Genomic DNA, 13,078 nt, shown 5'->3' with positions numbered 1-13,078 from the left:
ACACTTCACCCTGCACCCCGGCCCTCGCCTACCGGGCCCCGGGACCAACAACCCCTACGTGGGTCAACACCTAGCTGCGCCATTACACCGCCCCCGGGATCCCCGTACCTTCACCGCAGCGGTGGTGTCCATAATCATCACAACCCGTGGGTGGCGTCACGAACGGTCATTCCAAATCAAACAACCAAATTCCCGCGTGTAGCACCAACTCCCTTGCAGAGCGATGTGACCCCCCCCGGGTCCGTGAGAAGCACGAGCACGGATCCGAGCGGCTCGGCAGTCGCACCCTAATCCTAACCCTAACCCTGTGCCCTTTATTTGCACCCAAAGAATTTCATTTTAATGTCTGCCACAGTGCGAGTGTCAAAAGTGTCCTTTAACTTGGTCAGCATATGTGTTACTGTCCCTTTATCAGTGTCAGGCCAGGACTTTACTTCACGCTAGGCTGCGCCAGTTAACTGTCCTATTATTATGCCCACTCTCAGGCTTTCGCTCATGGGGTATACTTCAAATAGCCTTTTCAGTCTCTCTTTAAAGTCGCTCAGGGTATGCGACTCCCCTGAGTATTGTGGTAGCCAGGACGCTCCCGGAAGGTATGGCATTGTGAGCGGCATCACGGGCACTGCAGCTGGAGCTGCAGCGGCTGGGACAGCATCAGCTGGAGCCACAGCATCCTGGACTACAGTTGTGATCTGTTCCTTCCCTGCGTCTGACATTCTTTTCCCCCCTAGTGAACCTTACCAGGCTCCGCATTTCTCTTCCGGGTCTCTCTTTCGGGTAGCGCAGGGTTAACTAACCGTCGCTCTGATGGCGGACTTTCTTCTCGCTCTTTTCTGGCACGTCCCCTTTCTTCCTGCGCCCGGCAGTTTTAATGGCGGCTTCAGTTTCTACCAACAGTAATACACAGTCTATTAAATACAGTTCAAGGCACACCTTACTTAGGCGCACAGTACCCGGTGGTTCCGGGCACGAACATCCTGTTCGTGACGCCAAAAGTGACTCGCCCGCCCCATGGCCTTAGGTGACTAGGTGAGTCAATTAATGTGGCGGTATTGGGGGAGATGGTAATAAAGTTTGTATAAGATTCGTGACGACACCTGTGGATTGCGGCTTTGGAGCCGCGGCTACTGGACGGGACCTCCGGGGCTGGTGTTGTGGCAGCTGAGGTGTTTCTTGCTCCCCACAGGTGGAGCGGGTACCCCGGGACAACCATTTGTAAAGTCTATGGTGGATGTTGATGAGGTGCAGGGCTGACAGGGCAGTTGAAAGGTACAAACACAGACAATGATTTTTTTTACCTTCTCCTTTACTTGTCCTCAACCGGTGACCTCCAGGGAGCCTGTTACAGATGGTAGTGACGATCCGGTAGCCTGGAAACAGTCAGGGAACTCACACTGAACAGGTGAGTAATGAGGCCTGATCCCTACGCTCTGTCTGTGTAAGCAGGGCCCCGCTGCTTCAGCGATGCTGAGACCCGTTCTGTCGTTCTCTGAGGTAATCTATTGCCTCCCCCGTATGGCAGGTTGCATGGACTGTCACCGGTGCTGCTCTCCCGATCCTGGCTCCAAGTCCTGGCTCTACAGCTGTGCCTCTGGGTGTGGGGTGGACAGAAGACCTGAAGTCCTCTTGTCCTCCGGATGCGACCACCAGTACTTGAGTACTCGAGTGGCCCCGAACTCCAGTATTCGGTTTCCCAGCAATGACGTCGGGGTGAGCTGGCTGCGCTCCACTCCCCGGTGTCCTTCTCCTCTTTGCCTCGCTGTGGACTGTGTTTTCCTGGGCTGAATGATCTGGTTCTACTCCCAGCTCACACATCACACTACTCGAATTCTTTCCTCACTGAACTCTCCTCACAGACTGACTAACCCCTCCCCCAGGTCAGAGCTTAAGGAATCTCCCTGGTACTTCCAGGTTTAGAGCTCCCTCTGCTGGCCCGGGGGAGAAACTGTGTTGAATGATGGTACTTACTGGCCAATGGACTTCCCTAACTACCTCCAGGCTCAGCATTAACCCTTTTGGGGAGGGCAACACTGTTATGGCATCCAGACCGCATGAGTGCCACAGTTACACAACCCAGCTCTAGGCACGTCTTTCCACTTTCACTACTACTACTGAACTGCCTGCTGTCTCCTCCCACCAGGTTGTCTAGTCCCCCTGGTCTAGCTCCGCCCTCTAAGTGGCCATCCCCTTGTGTCTGACTAGCCAATTACCCCTGGGGTGTAGTGGTAACTAGGATTTTTGGTGTGTCTAGGTTTTGCTGGCACTAGTGTTCCAGGTCCCTGGGGGTAGGTCATGCATCCCCGTGAGGATGTGTGCCGCCCCGTGCTCGGCTGCAACCGAGCTGCTCGGGTCCAGACCTTCAGTGGGTGGCTCGAGAATCTCCGGACCTGGGGGTCCTGCGGTCACTCTGACCAAAAAGGGGTTGGCGGTTTGGGGGACGTAGGTGTACGGCTGGAGCCGTGTTTTAAGTTTGTGACGCCACCCACGGGATGTGGTGAAGGTGGACACCACCGCTGCAGTTACGGGGCACCCGGGGATGATGGTATGCAGCAAGTTGTTAACCCCTCTGTGGGCAGGGATGGTGGCCCCGGGACCCGTTGGGGAGAGCTAGTTGGGCGGTGCAGGGAGATGGGCGGCAAGAGGGCACTGATGTACTCACTATTAGAATGAAACACTCGAGTCTCTGGTAAACCAAGCTGATGGTGGTCGGTGCCCGCAGCCGGCTGCAGTCGGATTCCCCCACCCGGTTGGCGGTCTCTGCCTTTTTCCTGCACCTGTTTGAGATGTTGGACTACCTCCGCTTGCAGCGTCAGGAGTCCGCTCCCCGGCTTGTGGATGTCAGAAGAGCCTGTTTGCCCGCATACGCTGGCCCGTGGGATCTCTGAGCCGTGGCGGTGGCTGCTTATCCCCCTCGTTGGGCTGTTGTCTTCTATGAGGGACATTGGGTGGGAAAGGACCTAAAGTCCAGACCGCAATCAGTTAATTAACTCAGTCCATTAGTTTCTAGACCTCGTTTCAGGGTCTGAGTATCCCCTCTTGTGCTCCAGTTTCCGAGTCGGGTTCCCCGAGTCGGTACCGGCGGGCCACTTCCCTGTCCCGGTCCACCACGGTTCCACTGAGCCGTCTTCCCGACTCCTGCAGACAGAGGCCTCCGTATGCCTCCTAGCCAAAGGTGCCCGGGCTCCAACCCTGGCACCTGTCAGTCTGTCACAAGCCTGTCCTACAGACCTGACCTCCTCCACTTCACTCTCAAACTAGACTCGTACTGAACTACTACTGAACTCAACTGACATGTTTTCCTCCCTCAGGCTCTCTGAACTCCTCGGTGGTCGTGGCCAACTGACTGGCTCCGCCCCCTGGTGTGTCCATCAAGCACTGAGCGAGGTGACTAGGGTTTTATGTGTTTGGCTGGTGTGACTGGTGTTATGCGGGGCACTATCTGTGACAACCTGGCTTGCCCACGGCATCACACTCCCCCTTGGTTAACCACAGACCGTCTGCGGGCTGTCTGACCACCACCGGTTTATTTTGTTTTGAACTGTAAAAGATAAAAACAACATATTACAAGTATAATAACATATTTACATTATATGAAAGCTTATGTTCTTCCCTTGCGGGAGGCAGTTTAGTTAAACGTTGCAGACATTTTTATTTACCGGGAACAGGACGGGACTGGGTTCTTTCCATTTTGCCCACCCAAGCAAACCTAAACCTTGATGCTGCCTCTAAAAACAGGTCAGCACCCCTTTTCCCCAGTCCAGGAAACGGGTTCGGATCCGGGTATTGCCCACACGGGCCGGGTAATAAGTTCTTTACCCGGCAGTCTCTCAGAGACCCCACGTCCAGGGGACCCCTGACCCGGAGGGTTGTATCCGGACTGCATGGTGACGGGACCTCGGCCTACAACATCCCGCATGCCCTTCCTCCAGCCAGCCTCTCCGAAGACTGCAGGACAATGAAAAGAGTGGTCCAGGGACTATTTACAAGGCCCAATAATGTTTTTGGGTGGCCTGCAAGTTCTCGGTCTTGTCTCTATTTTAACTTTTTACAACGGGAACTTAACTTGGTCCCAAAGGGGACGGGCAGTATGGTAGCCGGGAACCGCTACCTCTAGACATTTTTTTCGGGACTGTATGGCGGGGGAGAGGAATGGGTGTGCCTCCGGGCACTGCGGCTCACCCTCCTCTTCACATCGAGGGCGAACCATCCCTTCTCCCCGCAATACCGGGTATAGATGACAAGCTCACCAGGTTCTAGGTCCCGGTCTGGGTGGCCCATTGGAAGATGGGGGTAAACGTCACTCCAGGACACGAAGATCTCTGCGTCCAGGTCCAGCTCGAAAATGAATTCCCATCCACGTCGGGGGTCAAAGTGCCAGACCAGGTCTTCATGCATCGGGCCCCGTAACCGATAGGTGGCGCTGCGGAGGTTGTCCTTCTCACGGATGGTCCTCCACTTTCCTCTGTTACCGGTCCGCAATCTACCGGCCCAGCTGGTTCTGCTGCCGCTCCCAATACGGAGCATCTGCCTGCTCCGGGTCACTCTGCGCGGGGGTCGGGTCCAGCCAGAGCTCCCCCGTGCCGACTACGACCGGTACCTTCTGCATGGGGGAACTCCGCTGTGTCGTGGCCTGCTCGGCTGCCTCCCAGCAGCAACCCCGCGACGCCTCAGCCAAGGCCTGGATCCTGGGAGCGGCCAGCTTCACCCACTGGGCCGACTTACGGTCAACATCCACCTCCATCTCGGCCGGGCAGACTGCCGGGACCTTTGGTAGCTGGGGCGCGGCTTCTTCCGGGACCGGCTGGTTCACTCCGGGCCGGGCACCTTCCTGGGGTTAATCTTCAACGGGAGCGGTATTGGCCATCCGCAGGCTGCTCCCACAGGCGGGTCCTCACGGTCGGATAGGACGGGCTCCGCTGCTGGTGTTGGGGGCAGCGGACCGAGCTGGGGGTCAGCGGCAACCGGTACGGGCAGCGAGGGAGGCAATCTAGAGGGCAGGGGCCGACCGGGTCCCTCAGCCGAATCGGCCATTCCCTCGGGGACATAGGGGCGTGGGTCACTCACCTGCTTCACTAAGGTTGCCTCCACTTCGCGTGCCCACACGGCTGCAGCCAGCTCCTCCATCTCGGCCATCCACCGCTCAAGCAAGAACTGTGCCTGGGCCTGTATCCGGCGACACATCTGTGTGGTCCAAGGTTCCACCCACGCCGCTGTTCCGGGTGTGGGCTCCGGTGCTGCGGGCTTTGGGGGTCGGCCATGTCGCTCTCGTGGGGTCCAGGAACCAGAAGGGTAGCAGGGTCCTGGAGTCCCTGCCCTTTATCAGCTTGGTCACATGTCGCTGAATCTTCACCTGCCCCCCCTTTGTCTTTTTGCGGCCTTCCTCTCTCCAGCCGGCAAGTTTTGGTTTCCGTTCTCCGGCCTTGCTTTACGGCCGTGTTCCCAGGGGGCGGGACTTCAGTTTTCGCGCTCTTTTCACGGGGAAGAAGACTCTGGCGGGAATATTCGCGCCAAACAATGGCGGCAAGATGGCAGACTTTGAAAATTTTGCAATGGATCACCGCTGACTTCTCTACAAGGCACACTTCCACTAGGTAAGTGGATGGGTAAGTATCCTGTTCGTGGCGCCAGAAATCGGGGTGTGCCGCCCCGTGCTCGGCTGCAACCGAGCCGCTCGGGTCCAGACCTTCAGTGGGTGGCTCAAGGGTCTCCGGACCCGGGGGTCCTGCGGTCACTCTGACCAAAAAGGGGTTGGCGGTTTGGGGGACGTAGGTGTACGGCCGGAGCCATATTTTAAGTTTGTGACGCCACCCATGGGATGTGGTGAAGGTTGACACCACCGCTGTAGTTACGGGGCACCCGGGGGAGATGGTATGCAGCAAGTTGTTAACCCCTCCGTGGGCAGGGATGGTGGCCCCGGGACCCGTTGGGGAGAGCTAGTTGGGTGGTGCAGGGAGATGGGTGGCCGGAGGGCACTGATGTAATCACTATTAGAATGAAACACTCGAGTCTCTGGTAAACCAAGCTGATGGTGGTCGGTGCCCGCAGCCAGCTGCAGTCGGGTTCCCTCACCCGGTTGGTGGTCTCTGCCTTTCTCCTGCACCTGTTTGAGATATTGGACTACCTCCGCTTGCAGCGTCAGGAGTCCGCTCCCCACCTTGTGGATATCGGAAGAGCCCGTTTGCCTGCAGACGCTGGCCCGTGGGATCTATGAGCCGTGGCGGTGGCTGCTTATCCCCCTCGTTGGGCTGTTGTCTTCTATGAGTGACTTTGGGTGGGAAAGGACCTGAAGTCCAGACCGCAATCAGCTAATTAACTCAGTCCAGTAGTTTCTAGACCTCGTTTCAGGGTCTGAGTACCCCCTCTTGTGCTCCAGTTTCCAAGTCGATTCCCCGGGTCAGTACCGATGGCCACTACCCTGTCCCGGTCCTCCACGGTTCCACCGAAACATCTTCCCGGCTCCTGCAGACAGAGGCCTCCATATGCTTCGTAGCCAAAGGTGCCGGGCTCCAACCCTGGCACCTGTCAGTCTGTCACAGGCCTGTCCTACAGGCCTGACCTCCTCCACTTCACTCTCATACTAGACTCATACTGAACTGCTACTGAACTCAACTGCCATGTTTTCCTCCCTCAGGCTCTCTGAACTCCTCAGTGGGCATGGCCAAACGCCTGGCTCCGCCCCCTGGTGTGTTCATCAAGCACTGAGCAAGGTGACTAGGGTTTTCTGTGTTTGGCTGGTGTTACCTAGTGAGGGGACTGGTGTTCTGCGGGGCTTTATCTGTGACTACCTGGCTTGCCCAGGGCGTCACAGATGCAGTTCCTAGTAGTGCCCTGAGTGTCTCAACAGCACTACACTATGACCAGACCACATAATGACCGAATATAACTACATACCAGAGAGTAATACCGCCACACCATAATTAGACCACATAGTAACTGAATATTACCACATACAAGGGAAAAATACCGCAACACTATGACTAGACCACATAATGACCGAATATAACTACATGCAAGAGAGTAATACCGCCACACCATAATCAGACCACATAGTTACCGAATACAACCACTTACAAGGGAGAAATACCGTGATACTATAACCACACCACATAATGACCAAATAATACAACACATGAGACAAATATTAGTACAACATGACCAGACGATATATTACTACCACACAAGGACATATAATACTACAATAATGATCATAAATAAAAACTACAATGCTAATAACACTACTAATATTATCATCAGTGCCATAATACACTATATATAATATAATCTGTATATAGTGTATAGATAATACAGTGCTCACCACCAGTGACATTATACACAGGAGCTGTGTATACAGTGTATAGTGTGTGTACATGTAATACATTGACTTACCAGTGACATCTCTAGTTGAAGTTATTCATCTTCACTTTTTCTCTTCATCCAGCGCTGACCGCCATCACTTCTTCCTGCCATGACGCGACTCTGCAGAAAATAACAGTCACCTATAGCCGATCACTCCCAGAGCACATTCCTCACTATTTCCACAATTTCTACACTATGTCAGACTCTTGTTCCCCCATTGGAGACAGTATCCTCAAAATTAACTTATATTTCATCAGTAATAATGTCCCCTAATTTGCCCCTACAGTAAAGCCCGCTTTACACGCTACAATAAATCTTACACAACCCAGCTCTAGGCACGTCTTTCCACTTTCACTACTACTACTGAACTGCCTGCTGTCTCCTCCCACCAGGTTGTGTAGTCCCCCTGGTCTAGCTCCGCCCTCTAAGTGGCCATCCCCTTGTGTCTGACTAGCCAATTACCCCTGGGGTGTAGTGGTAACTAGGATTTTTGGTGTGTCTAGGTTTTGCTGGCACTGGTGTTCCAGGTCCCTGGGGGTAGGTCATGCATCCCCGTGAGGATGTGTGCCGCCCCGTGCTCGGCTGCAACCGAGCTGCTCGGGTCCAGACCTTCAGTGGGTGGCTCGAGAATCTCCGGACCTGGGGGTCCTGCGGTCACTCTGACCAAAAAGGGGTTGGCGGTTTGGGGGACGTAGGTGTACGGCTGGAGCCGTGTTTTAAGTTTGTGACGCCACCCACGGGATGTGGTGAAGGTGGACACCACCGCTGCAGTTACGGGGCACCCGGGGATGATGGTATGCAGCAAGTTGTTAACCCCTCTGTGGGCAGGGATGGTGGCCCCGGGACCCGTTGGGGAGAGCTAGTTGGGCGGTGCAGGGAGATGGGCGGCAAGAGGGCACTGATGTACTCACTATTAGAATGAAACACTCGAGTCTCTGGTAAACCAAGCTGATGGTGGTCGGTGCCCGCAGCCGGCTGCAGTCGGATTCCCCCACCCGGTTGGCGGTCTCTGCCTTTCTCCTGCACCTGTTTGAGATGTTGGACTACCTGCACTTGCAGCGTCAGGAGTCCGCTCCCCGGCTTGTGGATGTCGGAAGAGCCTGTTTGCCCGCATACGCTGGCCCGTGGGATCTCTGAGCCGTGGCGGTGGCTGCTTATCCCCCTCGTTGGGCTGTTGTCTTCTATGAGGGACATTGGGTGGGAAAGGACCTAAAGTCCAGACCGCAATCAGTTAATTAACTCAGTCCATTAGTTTCTAGACCTCGTTTCAGGGTCTGAGTATCCCCTCTTGTGCTCCAGTTTCCGAGTCGGGTTCCCCGAGTCGGTACCGGCGGGCCACTACCCTGTCCCGGTCCACCACGGTTCCACCGAGCCGTCTTCCCGACTCCTGCAGACAGAGGCCTCCGTATGCCTCCTAGCCAAAGGTGCCCGGGCTCCAACCCTGGCACCTGTCAGTCTGTCACAAGCCTGTCCTACAGACCTGACCTCCTCCACTTCACTCTCAAACTAGACTCGTACTGAACTACTACTGAACTCAACTGACATGTTTTCCTCCCTCAGGCTCTCTGAACTCCTCGGTGGTCGTGGCCAACTGACTGGCTCCGCCCCCTGGTGTGTCCATCAAGCACTGAGCGAGGTGACTAGGGTTTTATGTGTTTGGCTGGTGTGACTGGTGTTATGCGGGGCACTATCTGTGACTACCTGGCTTGCCCACGGCATCACACTCCCCCTTGGTTAACCACAGACCGTCTGCGGGCTGTCTGACCACCACCGGTTTATTTTGTTTTGAACTGTAAAAGATAAAAACAACATATTACAAGTATAATAAGATATTTACATTATATGAAAGCTTATGTTCTTCCCTTGCGGGAGGCAGTTTAGTTAAACGTTGCAGACATTTTTATTAACCGGGAACAGGACGGGACTGGGTTCTTTCCATTTTGCCCACCCAAGCAAACCTAAACCTTGATGCTGCCTCTAAAAACAGGTCAGCACCCCTTTTCCCCAGTCCAGGAAACGGGTTCGGATCCGGGTATTGCCCACACGGGCCGGGTAATAAGTTCTTTACCTGGCAGTCTCTCAGAGACCCCACGTCCAGGGGACCCCTGACCCGGAGGGTTGTATCCGGACTGCATGGTGACGGGACCTCGGCCTACAACATCCCGCATGCCCTTCCTCCAGCCAGCCTCTCCGAAGACTGCAGGACAATGAAAAGAGTGGTCCAGGGACTATTTACAAGGCCCAATAATGTTTTTGGGTGGCCTGCAAGTTCTCGGTCTTGTCTCTATTTTAACTTTTTACAACGGGAACTTAACTTGGTCCCAAAGGGGACGGGCAGTATGGTAGCCGGGAACCGCTACCTCTAGACATTTTTTTCGGGACTGTATGGCGGGGGAGAGGAATGGGTGTGCCTCCGGGCACTGCGGCTCACCCTCCTCTTCACATCGAGGGCGAACCATCCCTTCTCCCCGCAATACCGGGTATAGATGACAAGCTCACCAGGTTCTAGGTCCCGGTCTGGGTGGCCCATTGGAAGATGGGGGTAAACGTCACTCCAGGACACGAAGATCTCTGCATCCAGGTCCAGCTCGAAAATGAATTCCCATCCACGTCGGGGGTCAAAGTGCCAGACCAGGTCTTCATGCATCGGGCCCCGTAACCGATAGGTGGCGCTGCGGAGGTTGTCCTTCTCACGGATGGTCCTCCACTTTCCTCTGTTACCGGTCCGCAATCTACCGGCCCAGCTGGTTCTGCTGCCGCTCCCAATACGGAGCATCTGCCTGCTCCGGGTCACTCTGCGCGGGGGTCGGGTCCAGCCAGAGCTCCCCCGTGCCGACTACGACCGGTACCTTCTGCATGGGGGAACTCCGCTGTGTCGTGGCCTGCTCGGCTGCCTCCCAGCAGCAACCCCGCGACGCCTCAGCCAAGGCCTGGATCCTGGGAGCGGCCAGCTTCACCCACTGGGCCGACTTACGGTCAACATCCACCTCCATCTCGGCCGGGCAGACTGCCGGGACCTTTGGTAGCTGGGGCGCGGCTTCTTCCGGGACCGGCTGGTTCACTCCGGGCCGGGCACCTTCCTGGGGTTAATCTTCAACGGGAGCGGTATTGGCCATCCGCAGGCTGCTCCCACAGGCGGGTCCTCACGGTCGGATAGGACGGGCTCCGCTGCTGGTGTTGGGGGCAGCGGACCGAGCTGGGGGTCAGCGGCAACCGGTACGGGCAGCGAGGGAGGCAATCTAGAGGGCAGGGGCCGACCGGGTCCCTCAGCCGAATCGGCCATTCCCTCGGGGACATAGGGGCGTGGGTCACTCACCTGCTTCACTAAGGTTGCCTCCACTTCGCGTGCCCACACGGCTGCAGCCAGCTCCTCCATCTCGGCCATCCACCGCTCAAGCAAGAACTGTGCCTGGGCCTGTATCCGGCGACACATCTGTGTGGTCCAAGGTTCCACCCACGCCGCTGTTCCGGGTGTGGGCTCCGGTGCTGCGGGCTTTGGGGGTCGGCCATGTCGCTCTCGTGGGGTCCAGGAACCAGAAGGGTAGCAGGGTCCTGGAGTCCCTGCCCTTTATCAGCTTGGTCACATGTCGCTGAATCTTCACCTGCCCCCCCTTGGTCTTTTTGCGGCCTTCCTCTCTCCAGCCGGCAAGTTTTGGTTTCCGTTCTCCGGCCTTGCTTTACAGCCGTGTTCCCAGGGGGCGGGACTTCAGTTTTCGCGCTCTTTTCACGGGGAAGAAGACTCTGGCGGGAATATTCGCGCCAAACAATGGCGGCAAGATGGCAGACTTTGAAAATTTTGCAATGGATCACCGCTGACTTCTCTACAAGGCACACTTCCACTAGGTAAGTGGATGGGTAAGTATCCTGTTCGTGGCGCCAGAAATCGGGGTGTGCCGCCCCGTGCTCGGCTGCAACCGAGCCGCTCGGGTCCAGACCTTCAGTGGGTGGCTCAAGGGTCTCCGGACCCGGGGGTCCTGCGGTCACTCTGACCAAAAAGGGGTTGGCGGTTTGGGGGACGTAGGTGTACGGCCGGAGCCATGTTTTAAGTTTGTGACGCCACCCATGGGATGTGGTGAAGGTTGACACCACCGCTGTAGTTACGGGGCACCCGGGGGAGATGGTATGCAGCAAGTTGTTAACCCCTCCGTGGGCAGGGATGGTGGCCCCGGGACCCGTTGGGGAGAGCTAGTTGGGTGGTGCAGGGAGATGGGTGGCCGGAGGGCACTGATGTAATCACTATTAGAATGAAACACTCGAGTCTCTGGTAAACCAAGCTGATGGTGGTCGGTGCCCGCAGCCAGCTGCAGTCGGGTTCCCTCACCCGGTTGGTGGTCTCTGCCTTTCTCCTGCACCTGTTTGAGATATTGGACTACCTCCGCTTGCAGCGTCAGGAGTCCGCTCCCCGCCTTGTGGATGTCGGAAGAGCCCGTTTGCCTGCAGACGCTGGCCCGTGGGATCTATGAGCCGTGGCGGTGGCTGCTTATCCCCCTCGTTGGGCTGTTGTCTTCTATGAGTGACTTTTGGTGGGAAAGGACCTAAAGTCCAGACCGCAATCAGCTAATTAACTCAGTCCAGTAGTTTCTAGACCTCGTTTCAGGGTCTGAGTACCCCCTCTTGTGCTCCAGTTTCCAAGTCGATTCCCCGGGTCAGTACCGACGGCCACTACCCTGTCCCGGTCCTCCACGGTTCCACCGAAACATCTTCCCGGCTCCTGCAGACAGAGGCCTCCATATGCCTCGTAGCCAAAGGTGCCCGGGCTCCAACCCTGGCACCTGTCAGTCTGTCACAGGCCTGTCCTACAGGCCTGACCTCCTCCACTTCACTCTCAAACTAGACTCATACTGAACTGCTACTGAACTCAACTGCCATGTTTTCCTCCCTCAGGCTCTCTGAACTCCTCAGTGGGCATGGCCAAACGCCTGGCTCCGCCCCCTGGTGTGTTCATCAAGCACTGAGCGAGGTGACTAGGGTTTTCTGTGTTTGGCTGGTGTTACCTAGTGAGGGGACTGGTGTTCTGCGGGGCTTTATCTGTGACTACCTGGCTTGCCCAGGGCGTCACAGATGCAGTTCCTAGTAGTGCCCTGAGTGTCTCAACAGCACTACACTATGACCAGACCACATAATGACCGAATATAACTACATACCAGAGAGTAATACCGCCACACCATAATTAGACCACATAGTAACTGAATATTACCACATACAAGGGAAAAATACCGCAACACTATGACTAGACCACATAATGACCGAATATAACTACATGCAAGAGAGTAATACCGCCACACCATAATCAGACCACATAGTTACCGAATACAACCACTTACAAGGGAGAAATACCGTGATACTATAACCACACCACATAATGACCAAATAATACAACACATGAGACAAATATTAGTACAACATGACCAGACGATATATTACTACCACACAAGGACATATAATACTACAATAATGATCATAAATAAAAACTACAATGCTAATAACACTACTAATATTATCATCAGTGCCATAATACACTATATATAATATAATCTGTATATAGTGTATAGATAATACAGTGCTCACCACCAGTGACATTATACACAGGAGCTGTGTATACAGTGTATAGTGTGTGTACATGTAATACATTGACTTACCAGTGACATCTCTAGTTGAAGTTATTCATCTTCACTTTTTCTCTTCATCCGGCGCTGACCGCCATCACTTCTTCCTGCCATGA

Source organism: Anomaloglossus baeobatrachus, chromosome 9, assembly GCF_048569485.1.
Source record: "Anomaloglossus baeobatrachus isolate aAnoBae1 chromosome 9, aAnoBae1.hap1, whole genome shotgun sequence".
Taxonomy (NCBI): Eukaryota; Metazoa; Chordata; class Amphibia; order Anura; family Aromobatidae; genus Anomaloglossus; species Anomaloglossus baeobatrachus.
The sequence above is the reverse complement of the archived record's forward strand: the minus strand, read 5'-3'. Positions refer to the sequence as shown.